Source organism: Pagrus major, chromosome 11 (genome assembly GCF_040436345.1).
Source record: "Pagrus major chromosome 11, Pma_NU_1.0".
Taxonomy (NCBI): Eukaryota; Metazoa; Chordata; class Actinopteri; order Spariformes; family Sparidae; genus Pagrus; species Pagrus major.
This window is the reverse complement of record NC_133225.1, coordinates 26,235,915-26,252,842: the sequence shown is the minus strand read 5'-3', so window position 1 is coordinate 26,252,842 and position 16,928 is coordinate 26,235,915. Positions and strand designations below refer to the sequence as shown.

The 16,928-nt window shown below is 41.0% G+C and overlaps 1 protein-coding gene across 1 annotated transcript in view; it reads left to right on the top strand.

Annotated features, from left to right (window-relative positions):
- The window catches only part of ddah1 (dimethylarginine dimethylaminohydrolase 1), an 84,263-nt gene that overhangs the window by 42,198 nt on the left and 25,137 nt on the right, over positions 1-16,928 (top strand). The gene's annotated exons all lie outside the window — the stretch shown is intronic.

Here is a 16,928-nt window from a genome sequence, read left to right as displayed (position 1 = left end):
CAACATCTCACAGGTGAGGCTGCAAATTCCACAAGACACGCTCAGCGGAAATATTATCATAATTGATATTTTTCACATTGTTTAAACTATCGTGTGACTCTTTCGGATGTCTAGACTTCCAGTTTATGATTCATCTGTTGAATCACAGAATGATCAGTATGCAACACCAAACACTGAAATGTGAGTTCAAGGAATGTCCGTCTCCATAATAAAGCGTGTAACCTTGCATCGCTAAAGCAGGTACATACTGAACACTGAATCTCTGATGAAGTAGGCTTTTCATTGTTTTGGTTATCTTTGTGAAAATCCTCTGACTCGAAGGTTTATTATCTATAATGTCTGTGTTGTAATCATTATGAAACCTGCCCAGTTATTTCCTGAAAGACGAGATGTCCCCTTGTCCAGACGAGCAGAGGGGGTGGGGGTGGAGGACCACGGATGGTAGTCTGTATGTTTTCCTGACGAGACTAAGGCAGAGATGCTTGCTATTCCCTCAAGTGTCTGGAAAGTGTGCCGTTTCCATTACAGTCTGTCTCGTTTCACCGCTGCAGCGGCGATGTTTTTGCATAGAGGCCCGAGGGTGAGGGGCGAGCTCTGTGGCCTTGTGAGTCCAGGCCTCAGCAGTGCGAGGTGAGGGAGGGAGCAGCTGTGGCCCTCAGACACACACATGGGTTACATGTGCAGCTTCAAAGACAAAGCTGGACGGGCCTGACTGCTGGAAGCCTGTTATCACTGACAGGAAAGCAGAAGGAGGCTGCCAGGGACTGGTTTCAGACTAGTTAGCTAGATGACTGCAGAATGATGATTTGCAGGTTCACTAACATGCTAACAGACAAGCATGCTACATGTCATGCATGGATGTTTCCTTTTTGTCATAGTTTCTCCTGCAACCTGCAATAACCCTTTACAGTATGTTGATGCATCCAGCACCTGGAGCAACATTATTTGTTTGGATTCATGTTTTTATGTCCACCTGCTGAATGTAAGTCCAATATTCACTCTCCTTTCAGCTCAGTTTTTGGTCTCTACCAACTCCCGAAGAAAATATCAAACTATTTAGTTGCTTAATCCTCCACTACGTTCACCTGGTAGTCGATTTGTCATTCGGTGCTGACCAAGGAACCTAAAAAAGAAGATTTCACTGAATCTTGCTTTGGTGGCAGACTGCGGTGACAGCTGTATTGAAGTCAATGGGAAATGCATGGAGAAACACACTGAAAGCCAACATATCTTAGTTGTTTGACTTCTGTTGAAGAAATGCCTCCAGAAAATGAAAGAACACACTTCGGAGAGTAGGTTATTATATCCAAGTGAACAATCAGCAATCAGCCATCAAGTTAAAGTGTAGTGTTGATCCTCTTAGTCATCATGAAGCAGCTGTAGCCACAACGATGACAGTCTTAAATAACAAAGTCTTACTATACTGGACCAATGGAGACTGACAGACAGCCAACAGTATGATGATGCAGTTAAGGCAACTTTTCAGTGATGCAAAGTCATTAACGGTATCAAATATCAACTGTAATAAAGCTGTCTGGACAGTAAAGGGGTGCAGGTAACAAACTGTAATCCTACCACTCCAACAGACATCATGACACAGACACAACGGAGCCACCTGTTGATTTATGGAGTAGAAGTGTCAAAATGTTTTGCATTGATGACGAATCTAAAATGGATATTACGATATTACGAGTCAGGTTGCGTCTGTTATTTTTCACTGTCAGGACACTTAGTTGGGAAATACATCTTACACCGCAGTTACATAAGCTCAGCTTGCTGCAGTAACACTTTAACTTTTAATGATTTAATTGTCTTTCCTGGAATATCTGTAAAGTGAAAACCTTGCAGATTGTCTCACTCTCATTTTCTGATGAACTCATACAGTAAGTGTCTGTTTGCAGCAGAACAAAGAGTGGCAGAGAAGTGGTGCGTCAGTTCCGCAATGCTTTCATTTCGACAAAAAGCAAAAGCTTTTTATTGTTTGTCTGTTGGTGGTGGCTTTGCTCTGGTGCCTACATGTTTCCCATCAGCTTGTCAGTCAGTTTAGATTGCCAGGTAACCACTTAAGTTTTAAGATGTTAAACTAACACAAAGGATTTAGTGCTTCACTACATTCATCCCAAATCCCAATGCAGTTTCTGATGTGGTTTTCTGCTCACTCCTTAGTCACTATCTGTTGGATAGTTTTGTGTATCTTTTCTAAAAGGAGACATATTATGCTCATTTTCAGATTTATACTTTTATTTTGGGTTACTTATAGAATACTTTTATATGCTTTAGTGCTTGAAAAACACATCAGTTATTAACATACTGCTCATTGCTGCAGCAGTGTATTCCCTCTCTGTCAGAAACGCTCTGTTTTAGCTCCTGTCTCTTTAAGACAGGAGCTAAAACATTCCTTTCAAATATTAAAGATGATATTGTAACTCAGACAGCAGATTATCGTCAGTTTACAGGACCAATAGACCGGTGCAGTCATTCACTACAGGGTTAGGTGTCTAGGTCCAGGTACAATGTGTCACTGAGGGTCAGATATGTTGTTGAGTTTGGCCTTTTTGCCACCTCCAGAACACAAAACATAAAATGGTGTCTTCTAACCTCCCTGTCAACACCAGAAACAGCTGAAGTTGCTTCCACAGCCCTGGGCCTGCACTTGTTTTTCCCCAATCCCCAGCAGCCATGTTGTGCACTGTGCAAAGACAAATGTGCAACAAAAGATAGAAACCAAAATGTTAATTGTTAATAATCACAGAAACCGCTACCATTCAGTAACCACATTATCTACATGGAAACATACCTGACAAATTACAGAGGCTTTCTCTGCTGCGGTTGATGCAAGTTCTAAAAGTAAAAAGTGATTCAGTGATCTTGGCTTTTCTCAGGTTTGTGTGCTGCTCTGTGCACGAGGCCTGCTCAATTCTTCTAACACATCATCATGCAAAGTTAGCTACCTCACTACTAAATCCCTGCAGTATGGTTAATTCTGCATGGTTTTCCTCTGCTTGAAAGTCAGATCCCTGGATCCAGCCCTGCTGGTTAACATTAGCACCTGACCTCTTGTTTCAAGCTGAAAGGAGGAAAAAAAAAGTCTTTCTGGGAAAGCCCTTCATTAACATTTATGGGAAACCTTTTGGCCCATCTTGTTCTTTTCCCTTTCAAGATTAAAACACATAGTCATTTTCCTCATTTTTCCATACCAGCCCCCCCCCATACATCCAACTTCACATGGCTGTTTTGGGAAATCCCTCATAATGGGCAGTTAGTCTGTACTTTGCCTGGCAAACTCCGCTTTTTCCCCTTTGGGAACACATCCATCGCATTCTTTGGAAATGGTGGGTGTATCCATGTGGTATGATGATGTTTTCTTTCTGCAAAACTGCTCTGTGTTTCCATGCTGTTTTTAGTATTCTGGACAGAGCAAAGAGGAATAACTGCTGGAACACCTCAGCAATGAAAAGAATGCAGATATGAAAAGACATAAACAGATTCTTTTTACATTCTAGACAGTATGCGTGGCGTCCGAAGGTGGTCTGATCCGTCAGCTATACAAGCTCACAGCCAAAGGCTGGTTTGCTTTTTCTGCAGATATCCAGAATGTCAATAACATGAACAAAAACTAACAGTATTGGAGCACATGGTGAGAGGAACCGCTCAGGGAACACGCTGCTCATATCCAGTGAGGTCAAAATTCTTTGAATCCTCCCCTCTCGCTTGTATGGCTTTCCTGACCTTTTAGCCGGGGGTTCCTCTTTCTCTGAGCAAGCCAGCACCATACACTAAGAGGACTCCCTGCGTGGGAGGGAAGAGAGAGAGAGAAGGGGGAAGCCTTCGACAAGAACTTCATCTTAACGTGACTCACCCAAAACTCTCCGCCTCCTTTCTCGACCCTTCATGCAGCTCTGTACCAGCACGAAACATATCTCTCTCCTCCCCTGGAAAAAGGCCGTGGTGGGTCAGGCTCCGGGCCACATAAATCCAGACAAACCTTCGCGGAGCGTGTTTGGTTGGACATTCCGTTCCGTGGCACACCTTGGGCCTCACAAATGTTGAAACAGCTTAAATATGTGGGAGCTCTGGGTATTTTGACTTTGGCTTTCCAGGGGCCTCAGCCCGTGGAACAAAAACAAACACTATGGGGATTCCTACTCGAATCATCTCAATTGAATCATCTTTTGGAACACGTGAAACGGGTGCCAAGTTTTGATTCTGTGGGGGTAATAAGAGTCGGTTAACTGCAGAGCTCGGAAAGCCTGACAGGTTATGGGAAATGACTACTGGTGACAGTTGCATTCCACTTTCCGTTCAACTTTTCGTCCCCTTTTCGATCATAAACCATATGTACTTCCACAAAACCTCCCTGGCAGACGTCTGCTGAAGCATATTACCATCTTACATCAGTTCATCTGTTTCCGAATGTCTTTCAGAACAGTCTCATTTGATCGATCAACAACAGCTTCGAGAAGTTTCAGGCGGCTCACTCTTTCTTTCCAGCTCGTTAAAGGACCATACCACCGTGTTTGCAGGTTTTAGTTCCTTATAAAGAGATGTTCCACCCAAATTAACGCTTTTTCCTGTGGATGTGTCCCATATCCGAATCAAGAGGATGTTATTTGTTGCACAGATTGTAAAGCCTTTTGAAACTTTATTTTTGTTTTTTGGGATATAAAACGAAGGATGACTCAACTTGACTCCGGTGGTATCAAGGTCTTTTCCTTGGTCAGATATCCTCGTCTGAGGTTTCTGTCACCACACTAAAACAATAAAGATGAGATGGAATTTTGTTTGTGGGGCTGAGAACATTGGAAAAAAGGAAACATCAGCTTGTTTTTCCATAGACAGTCCCCTCTGCTCAAGGTGATGACTATTTATTTGGTAAAAAGTAGTTTTGCTGTAAGCAGTGAGGTCTGTGGATCATTACAGTAACCAGGATGTCCTGTATACTACTACATTTTTCTGACTTTTTTTCCCTGAGCCTATTCGCAGCCTTAGATCATCGGGTGGTGCTCTTCTGTTCATTCCAAAGTCGAGGCTCAAACTTAAGGTGACCGAGCTTTTGCCGCCAGGGCCCCTCGACTTTGGAACGACCTACCCGAGGAGATAAGGCTTGCAGAATCAGTAACTTCTTTTGAATAATTTCTTAAAACTCACTTTTATAGACTTGCTTTTATGTGAAGTCATCCTTTTAAACTGATTTTTCATCTTTCTTTCTTTTCATTCCTTTACTCCTCTTCTATTTATTTGTTTTTATTTCCTCTCCTGTGATGTCTTTTTTAAAGGTGCCCTATAAATAAAGTTTATTATTATCATAAATGTTCTTCAGATGTCAGAAAACCTGTTTATTAGGTACAGACCCCAAAAAATAGGGTTAAATAGGGTGATTTTTTTCACTGAAAATGAAAATGTTGTATATCTGGAAAAATATCATTATGATACAGTACTTTATGGCCTTCTTATGTACACACAAGTAGCACATGGCGTGATTGACATACATAATGTTCTCACCTTGAACTCCTTGCCTCGTCACCTTTTACCAGAGATATGGGTGGTCCTGTGTCTGTTGGCCCAGGTAGGCTAAAGGTGATGGCAAATGGGCATTTGTTCTCAGCTTGGACGTTACTTCCTGTTCTGTACTCACTCTTATGTTAATATATGACTTTTTACTGATTGGGCTATTAGTGTTTTATTGCTTTGGATAATAACGCCAGGTAAACGGCTCAAGCGTAAATCTTATCAGAGAGGAGCTTAGGAAGTTTATAGCCCTACTTAAACTATTAAACTTGAGGAGAGTGGAGCGACCCTTAACCGGGCTAGCACTCACAGTCAGGCCTCCAATCTTTGGAATATTTCACTTCTTTTCCAATCGATGTCATGCAGAACAGGAAATCTTGGTCGTAAAAGCATTTTATTGGCGTTGCTTGTCGGTGGTATAGAGTAGAACGACCTGGCTGGCATGCAGGCTGTTCGTCTTGAGTACAAACAACCATTGCTGATGTCCAAACCAGCCTGCGTTGCAGCAGTGCTCATTGAGGTTGCCAAATGATTTTTTTTTTTAAAGAAAACAGCAAATCAGCATGAATTCTGTTGTGTGAATTTGGTAAATGAAGCTACATTTTAGGCAGCATAGTGTTGTTAGATGTGAAGATATTATTTGGGAAGCTATCGAGAGAAAGGTGAGCCATAATTCTCCATGAAGTAGGGGAGTTTATTGGCTTTTCCCCCTTGTTTGGGTATAGAGGTCCAGTCTGTGGGGGTCAAACCCAATAAACATGGAGGAGTCTGTGCCAAGTGGAGATGTATTTACTGAAGCCCCCTGTGTTTTTCCCCACGTTCACTCGTCACCGGCAGCTTCCATCCTTCTGCTCTCCAACAGTTCCTAGCCTGCAGCTCTCCTGTATTTGTGGAGCCGTCACAGTGAGAGGTAGGCAGCAGACACATTCTTTACAGCGCCGCTGATTGGAGTGGGCGCTTTATTTGCTCTGGGACAGACTTTGGACTCGTCAAACAGACTCATATTTCTGTTTATTTTCACAGTGCTCGGCTCCGCTTGGGTGTCTCTAGATGTGATTGTACAAGGTGTTGTCACTCCACCTTTATTGGTGAAGTTTCTCAACATTTCCTTCTTGCATTTTTGCTCCTCTTTATCTAGACATTACTGCATATTTGACGGTTACTTCCAATTCCTGATGTATTTGCTGTCTTGCTGAGAAATGTGCAGGGCCTTCTTTTCCTGATAAAGGCTGATCTCAGAGGTTAAGAATGTTATCTAAGAGTGTTTCTACAAGCATTATTCAACAGAGGTACTCCTTAATCCGTAATCATTTCTAAGAACGTAGAAATAACTCTGTGGTAATAATTCTTATCGGTTACATTCTGCAAATCTTTAAGGATGTGTAAGAGGTTTGATGACCATCTTAGCTTAAAATTTAATTTAGAAAATGGGACCTAGGTCCTCAGAACTTCAGTCTCAGGGTGGTAGATGAAGAGATTGTTTTATAAAACCTTCTCTACAAATATGAAAAACTGTTCATCAATTCAGGATCCAAATTGAGACCCACGTTCATTGAAAGATTCATAATGAGATGTAATTTTGGCATTCTCTTTCAATTTCAGTTTTCCATTTAAAAATAATAAAAGGAGTGGATGATGAAGCGACACTAGAACATTAATAGAAAAACTAATCACCAAGAAGTCTTTATTTCTGCTGAAAGAGTCTCTACACAGTCAGTCATCCACACTTTTATGTGTAATTATATGAGGGCTACAACAGCTTTTCACAGCTCTCCAAAATGCAATTACCCCTCACACACACCATGTGCTTTTACAAAGCAGAAGACACCCCATTTAACAATGCGAGGCATAATGCCCTGCAATTTCACTTTGACTCTCACTCTCTTTTCAAATGATTTGTGTAATCCTGCCCTCGTTGCTGTCTCCCTCCATTCAGACGGCTGTAAATGTGTCCAAGCAGGACTATAGGGTGGTATTTTCCTCCTTGGAGCCCTGATATCCTGGGAGCCCCAAGTGAAAGCAGTCTGGCAGCGCAGTCGGTTTGGCTGAAACAGCTCTTTTACAGAGGCAGACTGCCAGATCCTTGTGGTCGATGTGGTGCGAGGGTCTCCAGATCTGCTACTGTTAACTGTACACGCCTTCACATTGACCTACTTCTCAACATTTATGTAATCCTAAAGCTGATGGGTGAGATTGCCAGAGGAGGGGGGTGGGGGGATGTCATGGCTTGGTTAACCACAGGTATGTTCCAACATACACGAAAGATTTGTTTGGATAGCGCAAGGACAGGCCACGGAGGGTTTGTTTTCTCTTGGCTGCCACTAAATGAGTTGTTGTCATTTCTTACTTTAGTTACAGGCTGTGACAGCGCTTACCCTCGCTGTTAGTTCCCTTCAGGAATGTACCATTTGACCACCGTGACAGCATCAGACTGGGCCCTTTTTTCCATGTATGCACCAACCTGCGAGACTCGTGTATGAGGGATTTTTGTCCTTTGTGTTGCTGCAGGAGAGAAAATAATTATTGCGTACTGATCGTCGGAAAAACTTTTGAATTCATGTTTTTTCTGCCTGCGTCTTTTTGTGTGTTTTGTGTGTCATCCGTGTGTGTGTGTGCTATCGAGTAAGAGGTATGTGAATGTCAGAATAACCCTGTCAGAACCTCATTACAGCTTCTGTACATTTTTTCCCTCTCAGCTGCCATTTCTTCAGCCCTGAAGGCACTCTCTCTGAAGAAGCACTCAGTGAAACCAGTTGCAAACTTTTGACAAATCTATAATTGTGCCATTGAATCGCACTTACTCCTCTCAGCAAACAACAGGATCTCATCTCTCTGTTTCCTCCATGACGCCAGAGATTTAATACCTGAAAGGTTCAGATAGCCTTATCCAGCTAGTTGTTGCACAGCTAATGAGATTTGTGCATTTACTTTAAATTCCACTTGGTCGATTGCCCTGAACTGCGGTCATTATTCCCCTTCTGTATTCCACTGGTCTTTGAAATTTCCTCTCATTAGGCCATTGCTATCTGTTGCGATCATCATCTGTGTCCTGGGTGTCCAGCCAAAGTTAAGCTCTGACGCACAAGACTCGCTGTTCAGACTTGTGCCCATATGTCAATACAAACAAGTCACTTTTGTTCCTTGGTTTTGTGCACAGCTCTTTGAATCAGGAGAATGAAACTTTTGCCTGATTGTTTGTTATGTTTTTGAGTCCTTTCGGGTTCCAAAAGAAACTCTGCACCAGCCAATATTTGTATTTATTTATAACAGAAATGTTCTCATAAACCCACTGTACACCAAACAGCAGACAGACAAAGAAAATAACGAACATAGTAGAGCCAGATATTTCCTTCAGGAGTTGGTGGAGACCAAAACAGAGGAGAATGAATATTAGAGTTTTGCCAGCTGGCCAGACACAGGACTTCAGAGAAATGATAATGTTGGTCAGTGTCTGCTGGCTATGTAAATAGGCCAGTAGTTCCCAAACTTTCAAAATTAAGATACGCTATTAAAAGTTGAAACTGACAACTTTTCAACACTCCCCCTCCTACTGTTTCCCTGTGGTATTACTGTTCGTGCTGTGGTCGCAAACATAGCATTGGCAACATGGCTATTGTCAACAGCCTGGCTACTGTCAAAAGCAAAAAACAAGCGTAAGAATCCCAGTTTTCCTAGAAATCCTGATCTCATGAGTGTGCTTTGAGAAGGCAGAGTAAGACACCCAGCTGTATTATTAAGTCGTCAGGTTTTGTTACGCACTGATCTAGTAGAAAGAATGCCGCTTTTGAAACGTCCTGGTGGTTAGAGGACACAAATCAAATCGGGCACAAACTTTGACATATTGAGTGAATGCCCGTCCGTTCGTTCTTGTTTCACCTCGGTTTTGTTCACTCTCCCTCTTCAACGTCCTTTACCTCCTTCATCAGCGGGGTTCTTTTTCTTATTCCAGTTGTTACACTGTTACCTGAGGATTGCAACTGGGGAACACAGTGTCTCTTCCTGTTTGGTGTTTCCTTTGTGCTGTTACTCGATATTCGCTTTTCTGGGAAAAATCAAGCCCGGTGGCAAACCGAATATAGGGAACCAGGCTATATGCGGATGGAGCCATTTTTCTCCAGCCATTACAATCAGTATTTACTTCAGAATGGGAAGTTAAAGCAAAAAAGTTTTACATTACCAGTTGAAGGTGTACGAACAGACAAAGAAACAAAGAAATCAAAAGTTCAGACTGTGTTGAAAGCTGAGATGTATCAGCATGTCTTTGAGCTCTGTTTACTGGGTCAAATCTTTCCTTCCTGCTCTGATGGACTACTTTTCTGACTGCTGAGCTCCTGAAAAACTCCTGGAAAGCATGACAAGCAACCAGCTGCTTGCAACAGACTTTTTAATGCAGTGATTTTAATATTTATAGTTTTTTCTTCTGTTTTGATACGTTTGAAAACATTTGAAGTAGTCGATGTAAATGTCGCCGTCACAGCTGTTTGTTACACATTAACCATCTCAACAAAGGTAACGATCAATCAGGACAACTCATTTACGCCTTATTTTGTCTTTTGATTTCATCTGAGGCAAGAAATAAGAAATGCTTTGTGACAAAATCCCTGCTGAAAGTCCTCTTTGTTGTCTTCACCAACCAAGCTGTCTGGTATCATTGAGTCATTGATTTCATGTACGTTATAAACTCACAAGCTGCAGCTGATAGCTGTCAGTTAAAGAGGTTAACCTTGTTGCGTGTGAGGCGCGGAGGAATGCTGTATCCCCATTATGTCGGAGCGTGGGACTCTGTTGCCTGGTGCGGGGAGGCTAGGATGACCTTCAGGAATGCTATTGTTGTGCACTCTATTCCCTCTCCAAATGCACCGTGCTCTATCAGACTGATGGTCCTTTTTAGCAGAATGCGATATCCACGGGTACCAGGGGCGAGAGAAGGGAGAAGGGGTCCATAAAAAGCCCCAAATAAAAGGCTGTTCTCTCTGCTCCGTCTCCCCTGTCCTGAGCTGGAACGGCAGGAATGTGGCAGGCAGACCGGCTGGATCTCAGAGCCTTCAGCCCCTAATGAATTTTAAAAGGCCTTTTTCATTCAAAGCAGGGTGCTGGCTAACTGCATGTCGCCTGGCCAAGCACTCCGGGGGAAAGGAGGAGAGAAGAAGAGAGGAGCTGAAGAGGGTGGGAGGGAGAGGAGATGCTGGCAAAGTGAGTTGGCACCTAGGCCGGGTGGGGTATTGGATGTCCCTCACAGTGAGAGATAATAGGCCACTCTGCATGAGAAGCCACTGTAGAGCATTCTTGACCCCGACACGAGGGTCTGAAGAGAATAGAGGGAATGTGAGAGACAAAGAAAGAAAGACAGAAAGTGAAGTACAAGAAGAGGAGGGAGAGATACTGAATGAGGGATATTCTGTCAAAAAAGAGTCTCAGATTTGGTTTAAGGTCACCAAATGAAACTCGAAATGTCTGCACCTGTTGAAGGAATAGTTTGTCATTTTTGGGAAATACGCTTATTGGCTTTCTTGCCTGGAGTTAGATGAGAATACTGATGCCACTCTCATGTCTGTTTGGCAAACATTCAGTGCTTTAAAAAGTACCCAAAAGACTTACTTGTAATATCGTGTTAAAATATTACTGTATTTAGAATTATGGGATGCCTGGCTGCAATCCCCTCTACCATCACTTGATCAAAATGTTTGATTTTCTCAGTTTACTCCATTGCTATTCCTGAACAATCCTCATTTGTGCTGGCATTTTATAACAGGAAATCACAAGGCAGGTGTTGTCATTCTAAGTTGATTTGAGATTATGATCACAGGTGCATAAGTGACAAATAGGTTCCTTAAAACCTGCTTAAGCAATATTTTTCATGCTCAGCATCTTTTATGAATCTGATTCTGAATATGATCTTAAGACTGTGTTCAAGTACAAAATCTAAGAACATTTTAATAAATGAGGCCCCTAATCATCTGGCAATAACTTAAGTATCAAAAAGTACAAATAAAAGTAAACTATACATATATTTACATGTATGTATATACTGAATGGGTTGACCGATTATCGAGTAAGCTGTTATTTGAATCACTTCTCAACTTATTGGAATCACTTTCTTTTTTAATTGCAGATAAAATACATACATTTGAAAATGGGCTACTTTGGCTCTGATGTAGCATGCAGTCTTCAAAGTAACTAGTAACTAACGTTAATAAATGTAGTGGAGTAAAAATTAGAATATCTGCCTTCAAAATGTAGTGGAGTGGAACTATTGGGTGGCAGATAATGAAAATACGAGCAAAGCACGGTACCTCAAAATTTTACTTCAGTACACTACTTGAGTAAATGTACTTAGTTACATTCTGTCAGTGCACATGAATGTACAGCCAGCAGAGGTGAGCTTATTTTAGCACAAAGACTGGAAAAGGGGAACTTTGAGCCTTGCTTATAGACATGAAACTGGTATCAATCCTCCTCTCTAATTCTTGATGTGCAGTGTTTAACTCGTCCTTTAAAGGCTATCACTTTGACTGTTGATGAAAACTGAGTGTGACTACAGACAATTATATATTACCTTTTATTTAAAGTTGAAGATCACTGCGGGTAGGCCCTCGTTTACAGTGATGTTGAGTGACAGGTTAAAATGACATAAAAGATAGAAAAATAAAACAGTTATGCATATAAATACAGTTGATAAATTACCTTCAGCTTGATATTATATTGACCTCCTCTGTATACCACCAAGATAAGGAGCACTGTAACCACCATGAGCCAGCAAGTAAGAAATATTGATGAAGTTACACCTGACTTATTGATTGATGGACCTGAAGTTGGCCACTATCTTGTGGATGGATTTACTTCTCTGTAATGCAATATGAATCATGTCAGGAAACTGCAGATCATTAACTTTAAACTTGATCTCTAATTAGCAGTGTATCCGTGGAGGTGGTATTCAGGACCTGCAGTGGCATGCTAATCGTTTTTCCTATTACACTGTGGCTCGGAGAGCTTTGTCAATCATGATTACAGCACTTAATGCTCTGCCACAACCAGCGGCAAAACTCATAAACAAGCACTTGTATTAGACTGATACAGGTGAAGACGTAAATGTCAGCTACATTCACTGGCTGCTTCACTGTAGAAGAGAACAAGCCTGGTCACACCAGTGGTTCTCTGTTTTGCTAATTATGACAAACATGGCTGTGAATCTAATACAGTACATACAACAGACGAGGTTGTGAGGTTTACTTATTGTTTGATGTAAAGGTACATGATGCAAGTTGTGTGATCTAAGTGACTATCTCTCATATTCTCTGATGCTAGTTTTGACATCTCAGATATTCCCCTGGGTCTTTCCCCATGCTGCTGATTTTGATGTTTTTTTGGGTATGGTATGATCATCCATTCAGTTGTAGTCACGCAGGCAAAAGCTGGTTGATAAGCAGGGTGATAAAGTAAAATGGAAAACTGATGTGCCATGAGCTGTGTCGCATCTTTTAAAATTGAGATATCAATGATTGCAGGTGGTTTGTCTGAGCATAGACCTCCCTGAATCTTGAGATGGTTGTGTGAACGCAGGTCAACTCCTGCCAACGATGCACAAGTATTTAGGTTATCTGCTTCACTGAACTGCTGTTTCTCTGACATCATGCTGCAACAAAATGTGCCCTGAAGGATTCAGGCAGGTGGAGGTGTGAAGATGTCTGGAGGGTTTTCTGTGCCAGCTGAGAATTGTTTGAACACCACAGCCTGCAGAAATATCTCGGCTGAATAGATGCATCCCTTCATGGCCATTGTTGTCTTTTCAAATGACGACATCCAGCATAAACAAGATTTGCTCCAATAAATCCTGCACAGTCCCAGGATCTCAAACCAACGGGGCAGCATTTGGGAGGAGATTCAGCAGCGCATTGTTGTGTTTAACCAATGCAAGACCTGATTCTCTATTGGATTGTTTTTGGACTTTGAACACATGCTGTAGAATTCAGGTTGTATAGGACAAAAATCAACCAGTTTCATATAGAAATCATCTAGAAATTTCATCTTTTGCTGATTTTCTATTTGGAAATGAAACCAAATTGCCCCAAAGTGGCTTAAATCTAGCACACCTCATGCTTGCCTGTCCAATTTTTTAACAAAGCTAAAAAAAAAGCCGATTGTCAACGTTATCATTACTGCACCCTCAAAACTGCCAAATCTGGAAGCCACACTGTAATGTGGCTAAAGTTGGCTAAAAACTGCATTAAATTCACAGTCATTAGTGACAGTAATATACAGTCATTGTTTTACAGTTATATACATGAAAATTACAGTTACGCATTGTGTTTCTACAGTGACCAGACAATACAGTAGTTTGATGTAAAATTACAATATCATACTGTAATCATTTTTAAGTATTGTAAACAACAGTTTACAGTAACATTACAACAACCCAACCACACCATTACTGTAAAACTACAGTATGTTATTGCTAAATTACTGTATTGTGCTGTAACCTAATCACAGTATTTATTTGCCATTGTTACTGTATTAAATACATATCCTGTAAATAAACAGGATGTGTGCTACATTAAATAACTGTAATTTTTACATATAAAGTGTATTTTTACATTTTGGCAACAAATTGGCCCTTATTTTACTGTAGATTTAACACATACAAATATTGTAGTTGATCATTTTTATTGTGATTTCACAATACATTACATACATCCGAGACATTTTCTGTATATGTAACTGTATATGGAAAGAAAAATCGTATCACTTTGTTGAGCTGAGCTGGGTCGTACAGTGCAAGGACACAACTGAATGACAAATCCGTGATGCTGATGTCAAATGTTCTTGGAAACTAATGTTGTAAAAGAGTGGATGATGCTGCAGCCACAGATCGATCTGATTGAACCTTTTAGTTGTGTGATCATTCCTGGTTTGCTCGCAGGATTTTCGCTACAGCCTTTGTTTATTTAAACTAAGTGATGAACTACAGTAAGTCTGTAATTTATCTTTGTGTAGAGCAGTGTACGTCTGACCGTTTACAAACTGTATACACAAGCCCATTACATCACACGGTGCACACTCAGTCTTCTCCTCTGTGGGAGGAACTCCACTAAAATGTGGTGACATGATACTCCTGTCGCTTTTTTCTTCACTTTGTTCTCCTCCTATCTTTTTTTTAATCCACATCTCATTTTCCTTTTGCACTAAATCCCTCGTCCAAACTCATTAAGCTACATTTTTTTGTGTCCACGTGGAAAGATGGCCCTGATTGATGATCTCCGCCACACGCACCCAGCAGACAGAACAGCTATCACACTGTTGTCTGTGTATAGGGACTGTTGTCTGTGTATAGGGGCCATTACATTTCACATGGCGAGGGGGGCTAAACACCCTTTGGGTCACATCACCTCCAGTGATGTCAGAGGAAATGCCAGAGAGATGAAGTAAAGAGCTGCTTCATGCAGTCCTGCAGATTCCTGGGCAGACTAACACTGTGATAGTGGAGGCTCCAGTATGCTGCAGATAGAAGAAGAAAGGAAACAGCAGTGGCTGATAATGATGGTGGAGACACAGCAGAGAGTGTGTCTACTGTGTGTGGCCTTGTTTTGAAAGGTGTTTTTTAATTATATACTCAATATGATCTGGATTTTAAATATTAAAAGCCTGATCTCCTGCTTTGTAGTGCAAATCTGACCTCGCTGACGGGCACAGACACGCAGACAAGGTCTCTGTTAATACATTAAATATTTGAACTAATGATGAATCGGTGATGCAGCAGCTGAGGCTCCACAGCAGTGGAACTCAGAGACAAAACAACAAACACACATCAAAAGTCTGACTTCTCGAAACCATCTGGATTGTTTACTTCCTCAGAATCTGACTCAACCTTTTATTTGCCACCTCACTAAATGAGAAGCAGAGACTCTCTCGGAGATGCCTCTGCTTTGCATGAACAAAAAAATTAGACGGATTAACTGTTACCTTTGCTTAAGACACTGTACGCTGCTGCTGTCAGAACTTTTAAGAAACCACTCATAAATTTGTGACCCAGTTTCTCTGAAGGACACTGTGTTCTGGCTGGTTAACTGAGACAGAAAGATGTACAGAAGTCCTGCAGTGAAGATAAAAACATAGAAGAGGAAAATTTTATTATTCAGTGGGATTCCAATGTCTTACTTCTGGACAGTGAATAAATCAGAAAAATGCTACTAGGTCACGAGGACATTTAAAAGACATAGTCATCCAAACACACAGCTGTGAAAACAAATATAGTAGCATGGTGTTATTGAAAATATGCTCATTATTCAGTCTGATACAACAGTCCTGAAATAAATCGTCACTTCATCATTCATTTTTGAGGATGTAGTTTGTGGAGCTGTATTGATTTATACAGAGAAATGGCAAAATATTAGAAACACCTGTTGGTACTGTATAAGGCAATATAATTCAACAGCACCACAAACTACAGCCTCCAAAATGACCATACAGTTGTTGATGGGATTTATTGCAGGACTGTGCTGGTTTTAGCCCGTTGTGTATAAGTGTATAATACCACTTGGGCTGATGATTATTTTCATTTTCAATTAATCTGACCATTATTTTTACTATTTATTAATTCATTATTTAGTCTGTAAATGTTCAAAAAATTGTCAGATACGGGCTGACACTGATTATTAGTAATCAAGGAGACCAGAGAGGACCAAGGACTCAAGTACCTCACTTAAGTATAATTTTCAGGTACTTTCAGTACTTACTTTACTTTTGAGTATTTCCATTTTCTGCTATTTTATACTTCCACTCTATAGCATTTATTTGATGACTTAGGTAACTAGTTACTTTGCAGGTTCACTTCATATGCAGTGTATATATGCAGGTATAGGTATATATCACTTGTACATCATCAGTCACACCACAAGTGGTAGCTGCAGACAGAGAGAGGATGCTGCATCAGAGCCAAATTAGCACATTTTGAAATTAATTTATTTTATCTGCAAGCTGACAAAAAACAAAAAATCCCATCGATACAGATAATTGCTGAATATTGGCTCTGATATTTGGCCAGGCCAAGAGTCGGTCTCTCCCTATTGTAAAAAATACTTCCCAGAATCCCAAAGTGACATCTTTAGGTGCTTTTTTTGTCCAACCACCTGTCCAAAACCCAAAGACTCTCCATTCACTGTCACAAATAATGAATAAAAGCAGCAAATCCTCGCATTAAGAAGCTGGAAACAGAAAATCTTGAGGAATTTTGGGATTAATCAAGGGATTACCAATATAGTTGCCAATTTAATTTATTTTGATCGACAAATCAATGAATTGCTGCACCTCTAAATACCACTGTATAAATATTTGTCCATATGTGAATGTGTGTGTAGGTCATTAGTGTCTTCATGTGTGCGCATGCGGTCCCTCGTTGTGTTATCTGTGCCTTGCATGGCAGTCTA